General features: G+C 41.6%; 1 pseudogene; it reads left to right on the top strand.

Moving 5' to 3' along the window:
- Positions 1-2,434: 2,434 nt before the first annotated feature.
- Positions 2,435-3,730, top strand: LOC137987082 (uncharacterized; annotated as a pseudogene).
- The last annotated feature ends 3,770 nt before the right edge of the window (positions 3,731-7,500 follow it).

Raw genomic sequence — 7,500 nt, 5'->3', positions numbered from 1 at the left:
GAGCATATTATTTGCTTGATTAGGAGATTGTTCAGCATAGAGCGATGAATTTTGTAGAGCCAATTCAAATTATGCTTTTAGGGGTGGAACACTTAAAACTAAACTTTAGATTTTAGTTAATACTTTGGAAATTTGTGTTCAATAATATTTTTTTTCTGCTGTTGACTTTTTGGGGAATCGTGTGTAACGTGAGATTCATGATAAATTAAATTAAATCATTGGAACTTTGACATTAGTGATAGTAACTTGAGAACATCGCCGGTTTATTTCAGCAGCAACTGGTTTTCTTGTGTTACTTCCTTGACAAGAGCGCGTTGGATTCAGAGCCATCTCGCTGATACCTTACGCCACTTTTCAGTGCATCAAATGAGATAATGGCATTTGGATAGTGTTTTGTTTATGAGAGCCTGCGGAATAAAGAACTAAAACGATCATAGTGAAGTGAGTAACACAGTAGACAATCCGGGGGCATATTACACAGTCAAAGAAATATAGAATGCGACTGTTGTTTAAAATTTATTTATGTAACTGTGGACGGTGTTATTTTGGCGATGCTAAAGACAAGCCTGTGAACAGATTCTGACTGCTGCTGGAAGAAACTGGGTGAGAGTGAAGTGGCCCATAGGGAATGGGGCGAGGATGGGAGCGTCTCCCTCCTCTCCTTTCGTCTCTTTTTTTATCCCATACTCGACTATGCAAGCTATGCTGAAACTGTCTGAATTCCGTCCCTTCTTTCTTCTTCTTAAACTCCTCACCAGGACAGATTGCAAGTAGGGGGGAGGGGGGTAGGGGAGGTGTTATGCTGCCCTGCATCTAGGGTATCCATGCATATTTCACATATGTAGTGAGCATGGTGGGCGATGCAAGCCTATAAAATAGCAGTGTTGCTGCTTCATGAGAAATAATGTTTTTTACGACACGGTGTGGATGAGGAGTTGCAAGGGAGGCTGCAAGGGAGGATGAAATTTTGGTGGGAACTAGAAGAAATGCTTATAAGTGCATTTTATTTCGAGGAGATGTTGCAAAAAATCATCTGGTGCATTTGTTCATTTCCCCTCCCTCCCAAGAGACTCTCTCTGTCTCCGCTTTGTATGTTAAGTCTCATTGTAAAAGTCTCATTGTAAATTTGCCCGCTAAGCGAAGTGTCGAGGGCAAATATGCTAGTTTGAAGAACATCAAATGTCCAACGGGCAACTATCAGACCGATAGTTCAGAGACAGAAACACTCTATTGTCTTTATTGTTCACCAGTAAATTTTCTTCCGCACGCCAGCTCAAAAATCATGTTGAATTATTTTCAACTTTATTCCACGAAAGCCGTGTAAGCCAACGTAAAATTTGAAAAAGAAAACAAACAAAACACCTCTTAATACAATTTCGATTGTTTATTTTCCATAAGGCTGCTTGTTTACAGACGTATTTTCAGGGGACTACTATCCATCCGGGTATGTTCCTCGGACGGGCACTATGGGCTGACAGTGTCTCTCCGCGGACGAACACTATCGTGTCACGTGATGAATTTAAACCAATAAGAATCGGAGAAAATTTAGTGGTGAACTATAATAAACAATTAGAACATGACCTGGAAATCACGCGACTCAACTATCACGCATAGATATCAAGAGCGAATGCTCTAATTGTTTTAGTCCTTCAAACTTTATCAGAATCCTCATCACAGACATTTCAAAACGCAAAGAAGGGGCAGCCAGTTTGTTTACACCAGTACACTGCTACGCAACTCACTATCTACAACAGAATAGATAGTGATTGGAGTAGCTAATCAGCGAATGGCATTCGTGATAGAACGTCAGTAGATTTATACTAAAAAGCTAGGGGTATTGTAAACGACTAATAATAGGTGAACATTTGTTAATGTTTAAGTTGTTATTGCCAAATTTGTCAAATTTTGCAACCGTGTCAATATTTTCTTATGTGCTTTGCTTTCAGCGAGTGTCTTTTCCAAGACGACTCCCCGATAGAAGGTAATACCCATATCCAAAACAGGCTGCGTAAGACAAAGACCAGCTAAAGGCCAAATTTGAAGTAACGTATACGTACAGTACCCTGTTTGTATATATTGACCACTACACGATTGTCGTGGTCGTAATGAAAATTTCTGATCTACGCTGTTTTTGGCTCTTGAAGCTAACAACTACATGAATTGTACAGGATATCATTCGTAGCAGAAACCTTAGAGAATTAGTCGCGGACAGGCAAATTCAATACACAGATTGGCGTGGCACCTATTGAATATTTCTGGCATGATATTACCGCTAATTGGGAACAATATAATGCAGCAATTACTGCAACTTTTATCCTCTGCAGAACCCGAGCCAAACTTTCTACATGATGACACCAAATGGCCAATATTTGAGGGCAGAATCAGCGCCTACCCACACGTGGAGGCCTTGAAGATCCTTCTGAGGCAATCATAGATGTCAAAGGAGCAACTGTGTTTCTCCGTGCCAATTAAATGTAGAAACAACTACAACTTTCTGGTAGATACGTCATCCTTGAAAAATGAGAAAGATTTGATATCTGCAGACGGCAATGGGAAGTGGCTGTGGGGTGGACTTACATACTGCTACTATGAAGTGCACTGTTTAGAAGGAGACATAAAAGCCAAGTATCTTCAAAAGAAGGTTGATGCTATTACAACGTACGGCCTGAAACGCACCTACTGGAGAGCAGAAACGGTTTCAGGCGCATGGTTTTGTCGTGTAGTAACCCAGTTAGAACACGATTCCCTTGCGTTCCCAGTGGCAATTTTGCAGTACTTCTTTGAAAACGGCGAAGAAGAGGAGCTAAAACTTGCGCCCCTTGGAAACAGGAAAAATGATAGCCAACCATACTTCAGAACAGCATCCAGCACGATGGAAGATATGTCAGAGAGATCAAAGCTCCAGAAACCAAAGAAAGTAGAACACGACATATGGAAAGAACAAGGAGGTATGGCTTGGGTAGAAAACACAAGTGAAGTTCCAAGAAATAGACAGCAGATCTATGACATTAAATGTCGCAATGTTGCAGCCTCCCACTGTTCAATAGATGGTGTAACATCTGGAAGTGAGGTGTATGACATCATTGCCATTTTCAACGAACATCAGCGACGAAAAGACAAGGGTTTTATCAGGGTTTATAAGTAGGCTCCATTTGGTGTTGTACTCGCTTCAGAGAAACAGCTGCATGACATTGTTCGATTCTGCACGAACCCTGACCAGATTAGCATACTGGGAATAGATTCCAATTTCAATATTGGTAAGTTCGATGTCACCCACACAAAGTATAAGCATCTTCTTCTGGAAACGAGGAAAGTGGACGACACTGGAAATCGCAAATCACCTCTGTTCGTTGGTCCAGCACTGATCCATCCAAAGAAAGATGAATACACCTACCAATACTTTTTCTCAACCCTGGTAGCTTTGGAAGAGCAAGTGAAGAATGTACTTTTCTTTGGTACAGACGGAGAACAGGCAGTCATCAACACAGCTACCAAGAACTTAGAGTATGCAACTCCATTGCGTTGCTTCCTGCATGCCATAGACAACATAAAACGTTTCCTTCGGGGAAATGGTTTGCAGGCTATTGAGAAAGATGTAATAGCTGATATCTTTGGGAAGCGCGAAGGACCAAGTTATCAGATGGGCTTGGCTGATTCCACAGATGATGAATACTTCGACCTGAAACTTGAATCTTGCATGGACAAGTGGGAACACTTGAAATGTCAGTAACCAACTCAGCAGCTAAGACTATCTTTCCAGAGTGGTTCAAGAAGAATTACGCAGATGTTGTTAAGAAATCCATGTTAGCTTCGACCAGACGATGCGCAGGCCTGGGAGGACAGCCAACTTCTTGGTACATGAACAACGATCCTCAATCCATCCATCACAAAGTGAAAGATGATAAGGGAAATCAAAAGAAGAAAATGTCCATTCCAGACTTCATCTTGCACCTTGAACAAGAGGTTGTCATTCAATATCATCAAGAAGAATTAGCAGTTATCAGAAGAGGAGAGTATTGCTTGCGCGAACAGTACAAATTCCTAGAAATCGAGAAGACGTTTGGTTTGCCATGTCTCCAGAAAGACGACAACACCACTTGGAACGTCTAAGACGTACTGCTGTAAAGGCCCTTTCAGTATCACTTCAGGCAGGAAATGATGACCAAACTCTTCTGGAGGTGACTGGGGCCTTCAACGATGTGGCACGCATGGGAACAGTCACTACAAACGATTGCAACCCCACTGCAGACACATTACCAGCAAAGATCAGCATTCCTCCTGGAGCAGCTAACATTATTTCAATCCCTTTTAGTGTTGTGACCAGAATGTGGCAAAAGGTAGAACATTTCTTAGCGACTCCTGGATCCATTGGAAAACCCATTGGCACACATTTCAGTGACAGCAACGCCCATCTCGTTGCTAGCGAGAGCAAGCCATCCCAGCCCCACTTTGTTTATGTGCATGACACTGGATGTGTTACATGCGAACAGTGTCCGGCCTTCAACGACTGGAAACTGTGCAAGCACACCATAGCAGCCGCTGAAAAGATGGAAAGGTTACAAAAAGGTTCTCCAGTGGCGATGGTCTAACGGCATGCCAAATTTAGATAAAGCTGTAAGAGTTTCATGGCCTAAAAGTGTCGAAAACAAGCCCAAATCATCTCAGCCCAAAGGTTCGCGGAAACCCAAAGAAGCTGTTACAGCAATTCATGATGTGGGCGAGTCAAGCAAAAGGGGTGCGGAAAAGCAGTCGAGTACACAGTCAAGTCCCCCGCCATGGAGAGCAGGAAGATACCCACTGGAGATCACCTATTGGAAGGACACCCGTTCAAAGAAATGCGCTGGATGTCATAGCCTTTTTGAAGATCCTGCACATGGTTTAATTCTTCGTTGTTGTGAAAAGGATTGGATAGCAGGATCATCAAAGTCCAAGATCACCCCAGTTGTGCAACCACGTGCATATCACGTGGACTTGGACTGCATCAAACGCAGACATCCTGTATAAGGCTGGTGGTGTCATCCTCTTCTGCCACAAAATTAACACCTGACCAATTGCAGTATGTCCAATCTGTCCTTGGAGTAACTGTTGAAAGTTAAACTCCACCAGTATCATTTGATGGTTTAGGCTAAAATAAGAGTAACAAGGAAAGGTAGGGGACGTCCAAGTGAAATGTGTAGGGCTGCTCGTCTGAAAATTAGGACCAATCTAAGCGCGGCTTAAGCCCTGTTTGCCACCTAAAGAGATGGCTGTTAGATTCTAAAAGCATTGTTTTTAATCTCCTTCTGTATTTCTTTGCATATAACCAAGAAATATAATTTGGGCAACACCATGGATACCCAGATTCGTAATCTTTACTCACCCACCCCTTTAACCCAGCCCCAAAGGAGACGACGAGCAGCCCTGCATATTTTAGATGGGAGTCACCTCGAGAGGAATTTGTGCTCATGTTATAGTGCTAGTCGGTAACAATAACTTCGATTTATGGGAGAAGGATCGTAGGGATTTTAGGATTTGAGGGTTAAGCATTTATCCAGAGGTGGATATTTTGTCCATTCATTGGACTACTGTTTACATTACTTTTGTTGAAATTTCAACTGCGGGTAGAACGGTGACTGTTCAAATTTTGAAAACAATGTAAAGAAGAGCCTCGGGGTGATACCGACGAGTAGTTGATGAGGATAGAGTAAGAATTCTAGTTCTCATTGACTAATAATTCTACTGGTTATTCACTCCTGTTGAAAGCGTATAAGCAGCAGCTCAAGTAAAAGTCAGTTCCTGCATGTAACTGTCATATTGTTAACTCTTGTATTTCGGCACCGAAGTAACATTTTATCGAGTACGTAAATACCCAAGAGAACTGGACAAAAACTGTTGCATGCTTCAGTGTATCACTTGTTGTGTATGGAACTCTGTTGCTATGTCAGCAATACTTCATATTGACAAAGTAAAAACGTGTTTTCTGAGAGCAGCCTTTCATATTGATGAGGGATAATGTCTAACAGCACATCAACTTACCACGTACTACCAGCTGAATGCTATCTACTACCTGCCTCGTTCCCAGACATCTCTCTTTTTTCAAGGAACAAGAGCGCGCGCAAAGGACCAAGGGAAGGGGAAAAGGCGATAGACGTCTGGGAGATGTTGTTTTCAAAATGGTGGAAAGTGCAATGGCGGACGATTATGCAATATTCCAAAGTGAGTTTAGGACAGTTCATTCGGCATATTTAGAGCAGAAAATTGCATGTCCTGATCCACTGTGCAAGGAGAAACCTGTTTTCTGTTTTCTTGTAAACTTTGTTTATCCACATTCGATAACAAAACTCAAAATGAAAGTTAAAACAAGACTCACCTGATATCACCAATTCGTGAAAAGATTCTTCAAGATCTTCAAGTTCGAAAGAATCTTCACACATACCATTGTCCTCCGTGGAAGCCATGATTACAGAATTAGTGCGAATTTCGAGCTATACAGCTGGCTACTTAACGATTACATTGTAAACAACACTATGGGTCTAAAATCCAGGGGTTCCAAGGTTTATAAAATCTCCGTAAAACGACAATGTAAAGAAAACGACAAAATTGCCGAGAAATCAACCGAATTATGGCAGGCGTTTCGCCTCTCTCCTTTCTCCTTCCCATGATCCCTCGCATGCTCATTCCCAGTTTCTCGTGCTTCTAGCTCGCCTGCTTCTGCTCTGCGACTGAAATCGAAGCGCCTGAGGAGGAGGCAGATCTACTACTGTTTTAAATGTTGTCGGCTGATAAATTTCTTGTTAGGATGTACAAGGGACAAAAAATAGGCCTTCATTTGATTTCTCAAACTACATATTACTTCTGAATATTGAAAAAACATGACACGAATAACTTTCAATAGAAATTTGAGACCTACGTTTTTATACTTTTTACGTGAAGTGGGTTTCGCATATACCTCTCCTTTGTAATACTCTGTAATCTCAGCGAATGGTAATTAGTTGTCTGGCTGATGTTAAGGGGTCATTACGAACCCAGTCGGTCGAAAACCAGGCTGTTGACCTAAACACTTTACAGATAAGGAAAACACAACTCAAATAGAATCCAACAATCAAAATACTGCACTCAACCTCGAACAGTAACTAAAATGAATCGAAGATATCTTAATTAGAACATGAAAGATTTTTTTCGATGTAAATTATAATAACAGCTACAAAGTATATATACTGTAACAACTGCACAGATGATGAAATTGAAACGACTACTTGCCTTGGAAACAATATATCCGCAAAATACCATTCTCCAGCTTGCTCTATCATCTATCAGCGTCCGCGGATAAACATTATTGCTCCACGTGATCAATTTCAACGAATCCAGATCAGCGCGGAACAAAGGTGGTGCAGTCTTGAAGACTATTCGTCACTATTCGACACTATTCGCACTGTTCACACTGTTCGTACTATTCGCTATTCGCGACTATTTGCTGTTTGCTATTCGCCACTATTCGCTATTCTGGTTTTCCAGACACCC

Source organism: Montipora foliosa, chromosome 2, assembly GCF_036669935.1.
Source record: "Montipora foliosa isolate CH-2021 chromosome 2, ASM3666993v2, whole genome shotgun sequence".
NCBI classification, from domain to species: Eukaryota; Metazoa; Cnidaria; class Anthozoa; order Scleractinia; family Acroporidae; genus Montipora; species Montipora foliosa.
The sequence above is the reverse complement of the archived record's forward strand: the minus strand, read 5'-3'. Positions and strand labels throughout refer to the sequence as shown.